This window comes from Sus scrofa, chromosome 7 (genome assembly GCF_054392235.1).
Source record: "Sus scrofa isolate SSC_HxYL_T2T_F1_AM1 chromosome 7, Sscrofa_HxYL_maternal_Yorkshire_Landrace_v2.0, whole genome shotgun sequence".
Lineage (NCBI taxonomy): Eukaryota > Metazoa > Chordata > Mammalia > Artiodactyla > Suidae > Sus > Sus scrofa.
In genome coordinates this window covers 26,900,367-26,907,975 of record NC_139389.1, presented here as the reverse complement: position 1 = coordinate 26,907,975, position 7,609 = coordinate 26,900,367, and the positions used below count along the sequence as shown (strand labels likewise).

General features: G+C 46.2%; 1 non-coding gene across 1 annotated transcript; it reads right to left on the bottom strand.

Annotated features, from left to right (window-relative positions):
• Positions 1-554: 554 nt before the first annotated feature.
• LOC146401465 (U6 spliceosomal RNA) lies at positions 555-663 on the bottom strand. The gene has a single exon (XR_014811749.1). It is a non-coding gene; the product is annotated as a U6 spliceosomal RNA (small nuclear RNA).
• Positions 664-7,609: the final 6,946 nt, after the last annotated feature.

Genomic DNA, 7,609 nt, shown 5'->3' with positions numbered 1-7,609 from the left:
TTGGACCCCTAGCCTGGGAACCTCCATATGCCACAGGAGCAGCCCAAGAAATGCCAAAAAGACAAAAAAAAAAAAAAAAAAGAATTGGTCAGTTAAGATCCTTTTAGTCGAAATAAACATCTAAGCAACAAGAAGCAACCTGCTGTTGCACTCTTGAGGGATACAGTCCACAGAGGCTTCCCCACTTACACACCAGTTATCTTGGACAAGCTAGGACACCCCTCTGGGCCTCAATTTCCTTATCTGTAATGTAGGGGTTAATGACCCTTTCAATTCTAATATTCTACAGATCTCTGATGCTTTGAACTTTGTATCAGAGGCGGGGACCAGACTCAGAGTAGCTCTATGTGGTGCACTGGACTGGTTAATACAATGGTGGTTTGGAAGACTCATTCTCCCCCACGGGAAGTGGGCATGGAAATGAGATGCTCATCTTTTTTTTTTTTTCTTTTTTTGTGTATTTTTCGACTAAAGTATAGTTGATTTACAAGGTTGTGCTAATTTCTGCTGTACAGCGAAGTGACCCAGTCACACATATATATACATTCTTTTTTAAAAATATGGAATGCGTCATGAATTTGTGTGTCATCCTTATACAGGTGGCCATGCAAATCTTCTCTGTATCATTCCAATTTTAGTATATGTGCTGCACAAGAGATGCTCATCTTGAATATAAATACGAGAAGGAGGAATATAAATATGAGAGTCAGAAAAAGAAATGGAGAGAAAAGACGAGCAGGACAAAGTGAGTGTCTAAATACAGACACTGTAAATGCCTTCAGTGGCATTTTTTTTAATGTTTATTTTTATTTATTTATTTTTTTTTTTTTGCTTTTTAGGGCTGCACCTAAAGCATATAAAGGTTCCCAGGGGTCTAACTGGAGCTACAGCTGCCAGCCTACACCACAGCCACAGCAACACAGGATCTGAGCCGCATCTGTGACCTACACCATATCTCACAGCAACGCTGGATCCTTAACCTACTGAGTGAGGCCAGGGATTAAACCCGCAACCTCATGGATACTAGTCGGATTCGTTTCCACTGCGCCACAACGGGAACTCCCTTTCAGTGGCATTCCATTCCTAGAACAAAACCTAACTTCTTGTCTGAGTCCCTGTGGTCCTGCAAAGCCTGGTTCTTCGTACTTCTCCAATCTCATATTAAACCATTCTATACAGTGCAGAGTATTTGATCTCCATCAAGATCTTCTGCACTTCAGGGCCTTTGCACCTCCTGTTCCTGCCTGGAAAGTGCTCCCCAACTCTTCTCACTCTGGCTCCCTCTCATCAGTCAGGGCTCAGCTCAGATGCCACCTTCTCAGAGAAGCATTTTCTAAACCCTATTAAGGAGTTCCCGTCGTGGCTCAGTGGTTAACGAATCCAACTAGGAACGATGAGGTTTCGGGTTCAATCCCTGGCCTTGCTCAGTGGGTTGAGGATCCAGCGTTGCCATGAGCTGTGGTGGAGGTTGCAGATGTGGCTTGGATCCCGAGTTTCTGTGGCTCTGGTGTAGGCCGGCGGCTGGCTGCAGCTCCGATTGGACCCCTAGCCTGGGAACCTCCATATGCTGCAGAAGCGGCCGTAGAAATGGGGGGAAAAAAAGACAAAAAAATAAAATAAAATTTAAAAAATAAGTCCTATTAAAAGCATTTTGCGCCTTCTCCAGTTAATTCCTCTTCTACTACCACTTAATATTCTCCAGAGCATTTATCACATCTGTAATGATCATGTTAATATATTTGTTTACTTGCTTATAGTTCGTTTTTCCCCAATAGACTCTAAGTTGCCAGAGGATAAGGGCCCATGGCTGGCCTGCTCACCGCTGTATCCTAACTCCTGGAAGATATAGGAGGTGCTTAGCAAATAGCTGCTGGATGATTAAATGAAGGGATGAATGAATGCAGGGCTTTTACAGGAACCCTGCTAAAGGATCAGGGAATAAGAAGGCCTCAGGAATACTGAGAAGAGAAGAATGACTACTGAATGTTTAAGGGGGAATTTAAAGGATGGATAAAGAAGTTCTGGCTGTGGACACAGGTTTTATCCCTGGCCTGGCACAGTGGGTTATGGATCCGAACTTGCCACACCTGTGGTTGGTGTAGGTCGCAACTGTGGCTTAGATCTGATCCCTGGCTCTGGAACGCCGTATACCATGGAGTGCCTCCCCCATAAAAAAAAAAAAAAATTTTAAATGCCAGTGACATTGATGGGGGATTATCAGAAGGATAGAGGATAAATGAACATCCAGAATGAACTTGAAAGAGGGGCGGGAGTTCCTGTCGTGGCACAGCAGAAATGAATCTAACTAGCATCCATGAGGATGCAGGTTCGATCGCTGCTCTTGCTCAGAGGGTCGGCAATCCGGCATTGCTGTGAGCTGTGGTGTAGGTCACAGACACGGGTCAGATCTGGTGTTGCTGTGGCTGTGGTGTAGGCTAGAAGCTGTAGCTCCAATTGGACCCCTAGCCTGGGAAACTCCATGTACCTTGGGTGTGGCCCTGAAAAGAAAAAAAGAAAGAAGGAAAGAGGGACAACATCTTGGAGAAAATATTAGCCTTGAGCAGGGATTTAAAGGGAGAGGGAGGCTCCCAGAAGGGACAGAAAAGAGAAAATAAAGTCTCAGAAGAGAGGAAGTAATGTTTAAGGGAAAGATCCTAGGATATGCAGGCAGTGGATCTGAATTCAGTCCCGGCTCTGCTTCTAACTGGCTCTTTGAGCCTGGGCACATCCCTTACCAGGCTAGAATCCTGGAGTCCTCACTGCAAAATGGTTGGACTCTCAGCCCCACAGCTGTTATAGGGTTGGGGTATGGGGGTGACAGTCCTATAATTTTGGTCACTTTTTTGAGCACCAGGATTCTTGGGTTAATCTGATTGACTCTTCATCCTCTGTCTCTACCTCAAGTTCCCCCTTCCTGATGTTATACCCAGAGTTCTTGGAGCCATTGAGTAGGAAAGCTGCCATGCTCTAACAGGCCTTTCAGTTATGTGAAAGCACTCTGTGAGCAGCAGTCTTTAAGAAAAAGATTTTTTTTGGAGTTCCCGTCGTGGCGCAGTGGTTAACGAATCCGACTAGGAACCATGAGGTTGCGGCTCCAGTCCCTGGCCTTGCTCAGTGGGTTAACGATCCGGCGTTGCCGTGAACTGTGGTGTAGGTTGCAGACGCGGCTCGGATCCCGTGTTGCTGTGGCTCTGGCCTAGGCTGGCGGCTACAGCTCCGATTCAACCCCTGGCCTGGGAACCTCCATATGCCGCGGGAGCGGCCCAAGAAATAGCAACAACAACAACAACAACAACAAGAACAAAAGACAAAAAAAATAAAGAAAGAAAGAAAGAAAAAGAGTTTTTATAGAAGCAACTGAGATTAAAGAACCTCTTTGGGAAGGGGCATGGTGTGTGGGAACTGAGAAAGAATTATGGTCAACTTCACCTTACCCTTGGGCCTCTTTTCTCACTTCTGGTCTTTTCCCCAAAGATGCTTGACTTTCTTGGTTCAGGCTTTTTCATTTCTCTCCCACCCAACCCAACCCGCCCTTCATTTACAAGCTACCTTCTCCAGGAAGCCCTCCTGAAGTTATTTCCATGCCCTCCCTGATCTGTAAACATAATCCTCCACTCACTCTTCTTCCCTCAGTGCACCTTTACAACGTGGTAGTGACAGATCTCAGTTGATGATGGATATATTGTATTTGCCTTCTCACTCTCCCTAATTCAGTAATGGCAGATTTTGCTTGATAATGAATATACTTCACTTGCCTTATTGTACTTCCTAAAGGCAGGGGCCATGGCTAACTGGTCATCGGTTTCCCAAATAGCTTTTCATACCTACCTTTCCCTCTCCAAGTTTCCTAAAGACTTGTAGACTCTTTAAAAAGATGGGGAGGTCACTGATGGGGGAAGACACAGACTGAAGAATAAGCAAAGAGAGAGAAAAAAAAGGAGGGTAAGGATAAGAAAGGAAGGCATGAGTAAGGTGATCCCACTCTAGCATCCCCAGTGCCATGTGTGGGTATCTGGCTGCAACATTCCACAACACCACGCACGAGCAGTCATCCTGGACAGAGTTGGAAAGGGGTGGGAACAGTTATGTGGAAGGCGCCTATATTAAGAAGATGTGGTGCTAACAGAGAGGCAGGATCCAGTCACGGTCAACTGGAGCAAGCCAAGCCAAGCCAGCACACACCAAAGAGCACCTCCACCCACCTGGCTCTCTGGAGGTAGAAAAAACCCAAGGGGGAATTAGAGGATCAGGTGTAGAGTAGCTGGGGATTCTGGCGAGAGAGGGAGAAAGTCTTGAGAGGTGAGACATTTCCTGGCAATGTCTGTCTTCAAATGCCTTTTCCTTATACTATCTGTCCTAGAATCATTGTGTGAACTCACAGCAACCACAGCTTAAAATCTGAGCGCAAGAATTGTTAGCAGGAATCCTTATCCTCTGATTAAGGAAAGCAAGTGACAACAAGATCGTGAGCTGAACGCCCTGTCTCATATCACATGAGAATCCCCAGCACTGTGCCTGGCATCTGCCAGCGAGGAATGACTGTTGATTGAGAAAGATAAGAGTATCTTTGTCTGGCATTTTGAAGATCAAAGCAGAGTAAGTCGAAAGACCCTTTAGCAGAGTTCCCTTGTGGCACAGTGGGTTAAGGATCTGATGTTGTCACTACAGTGTCCTGGGTCGCTATTATGGTGTGGGTTGAATCCCTGGCCTGGGAATATCCACATGCTGCAGGCACTTTGTCCAATTGGTGATGGCCAATTCAATGACTGGGTATATATTTATTGAGACCTGTTGTGTGCAAGGCACTGTTCCAGGTTTCGGGAAAGCAGCAGTATACATGAAGTCCAGGTTCCTGTTCCTATAAAGCTACTTTCCACTGAATAGAACCAGATCAAACCAGATCACTAGATCATTTCAGATAGTGATAAATACCACAAGTCAATAAATCTGGGTAGAGAGACCCCAAGCAATACCTTGGAGGAAACCTACTTGAGACACAATGGTGAAAGACATTTCCTTTGAGTTGAGCCCTGAATGAGAAGATGGAGAGCTTTTAAAACTCCTGATTCCTGGGACTCATCCCCAGATATTCTGTTTAATTGATCTGAGGTGTCTCCTGGACATCAGGAGTTTAAAAGTTCCCCCAGTGACTTTAATGTGCAACCAAAGATGCAAACCATTGACAAGAACTTGAGAGTCACAGAAAGGCTCTTGGACTGGTCAAAATACAAGGTTCTCAGTGAGACTGGGAGGCATTTCTCTAATACTCCAGGCCCAGATCCAGAAAGAACTCAATATCCAAGAGGCCTTGGAGAGCCAAGAAAATGAAGCAATCTGGGGGCGGGGGTTAGGGTGGGGGGACAGACCAGAAGGCCCAGGGAGGGAGAGAAATCCAGAAAAAGTGACAAATTTGAAGGGGCAAAAACAGATAAGTGCAGACAGTCCCAAAGAGCCCCAGAGAGACAGGGAAAGCAAGTGTATTGGTTTCCTATCTGCTGCTGTAACAAATTATCACAAACTTTTGTTTGAAATGTGTGAAACCACACACATTTATTATCTTAAAGTTCTCTAATTCTATAGTGGGTCCTCCGGGGCTAAAACCAAGGTGTCGGCAGGGCTGGGTTCCATCTGGAATTCATCTCCTTGCTTTCTCCAGCTTCTAATAGCCACCCACTTCCTCTGCTCCTGGCTCCCCATCCTCAATCTTCAAAGCCAGAAACATCAGGCTGAGTACTTCTCATGCTTCTACCTCTTCTGCTTCTCGCCTCTACTTTTAAGGATGCTTGGATGATCTAGAATAACCTCCCTGCTTTATTTTTTACTTCTTTGCTTTTTAGGGCTGCACCTGAGGCATATGGAAGTTCCCAGGCCAGGGGTCTAATCTGAGCTACAGCTGCCAGCCTACACCACAGCCACAGCAACTTGGGGTCTGAGCTGCATCTGTGACCTACACCATAGCTCATGGCAACACTGGATCCCCAACCCACTGATTGAACCTCCATCCTCCTGGATACTAGTCAGATTCGTTTCTGCTTTGCCACAGCGGGAACTCCTAATCTCCCTACTTTAAACTCAACTGATTAGCAAACTGAATTCCATCTGTAAGCTTAATTCCCCTTTGCCATGTAAGGCAATGTATTCATAGATTCCAGGAATCAGGACATCTCTAGGGGACCATTATGCTACATACCGTAACATGGAAGTCCATTCTACAAAATAGATTTTGGTCATATCTGTAGTCTTTCCTTGGGAAGCCATGCATTTTATGAGCATGGAGCTAGCAGGTTTTTCTGAAATGAGTGCACATGTATTTATTTGTATAGTTTGTTTATCAGGGTGTCATGTTTGGGTGTCTCCCTGATAAGTAAGGGGGAAGAAGGATGCCTGGAGGGGTTGCCTAATAAGATGCTCCTACTCCATAAAGACTTACTGCCGTTGTATTATTGTTCTTATTGACAATAAAACTAATGACAGAGTATCTCTTTGGATGTTTTCTTTCTTTGAGTATGTCTATCTGTCCCTGAATAATCCTGGATGTCTGTCCCAGTGATATTCAGTGTGTATGAGACTCTTGGGACATATCTGTGATTTTTGCAATGTATGAATTATCTGCCTGTGAGTTTGTGCATTTGGGGGCATTTGGACATTGATGGATGCAAACGCTTGTTTGTACAGCAGTGTGTGTGATCAGGACTGAATGTTTACTTATTCACAACCCAGACAGAAAGGCCTAGCATGAGAGAGGACCAGTAAGAAGAGGGAGCAGACAGGAAGGAGAAGAGGAGAGGGAAGGAGAGAGAGACAGAGAGATGGAGTTGAAGGAAGAAGGCACGAGGAAAGATCTGAAAAAAAAAAAAATCAGAAAGCAGAAGGGGATTCTAGGGATCTGAAATTAAAAAGAGGCAGGGTGGAGTCACAGCAAGGCCATAAATCAGATCTGGGTATGGCTCCACTTCAGGTCATTCCCTTGCTCTGTGTACTTGGCAATGCCAGTTTACCAAAAGAATGAAAATAGATCATCTTTGGGTACATCCCAAAGAAGGAGAGAAAAAGTGGAAATAAAAGGATACACAGGGAAAGAGAGAAATAACTAGAAAGAGAGAGATGGCAAGTAACAAGAGAGGAGGAGCCAGCCAGAGGTAGAAGTGACATAGCCCTACCCTGACTCCTTGAGGTGGGAGTGCGGGCACCTGCTCCCTACCCCTTAAGCCAAAGCTTCTGTGTCCTTAAGCCCTTAATAGGCAAGGTAGGAGGATGGAACGGAGAGAGGCGCCTGGAATGACAGCTGCACACCAACACTCGGAGGCCTGCCAAAGCGCACAAACCAGGATCTGTGCTTCCGGGCCCCCAGCCCCCAGATGTAGGTGTGCCAGCCACCTGGAATGACTCACGCCCTGACGATGTGGGCACACATACCAAAAGCGAGCCTGGGCACCCTGCCTGCCGACCTGCACACCTCAGGCCGAGGAGGAGGTGAGATTCCCGCTTTTACGGGGTGACTGGGGCTACCCACCCCGAACGTTGCCCCCTTGCCCCCAGAGCGCCCCCTAGCTACCACCTCCTCGGCTCCAGACCTAGGTGTCCCTCCCACCCTTCTCCGCCAAAACCT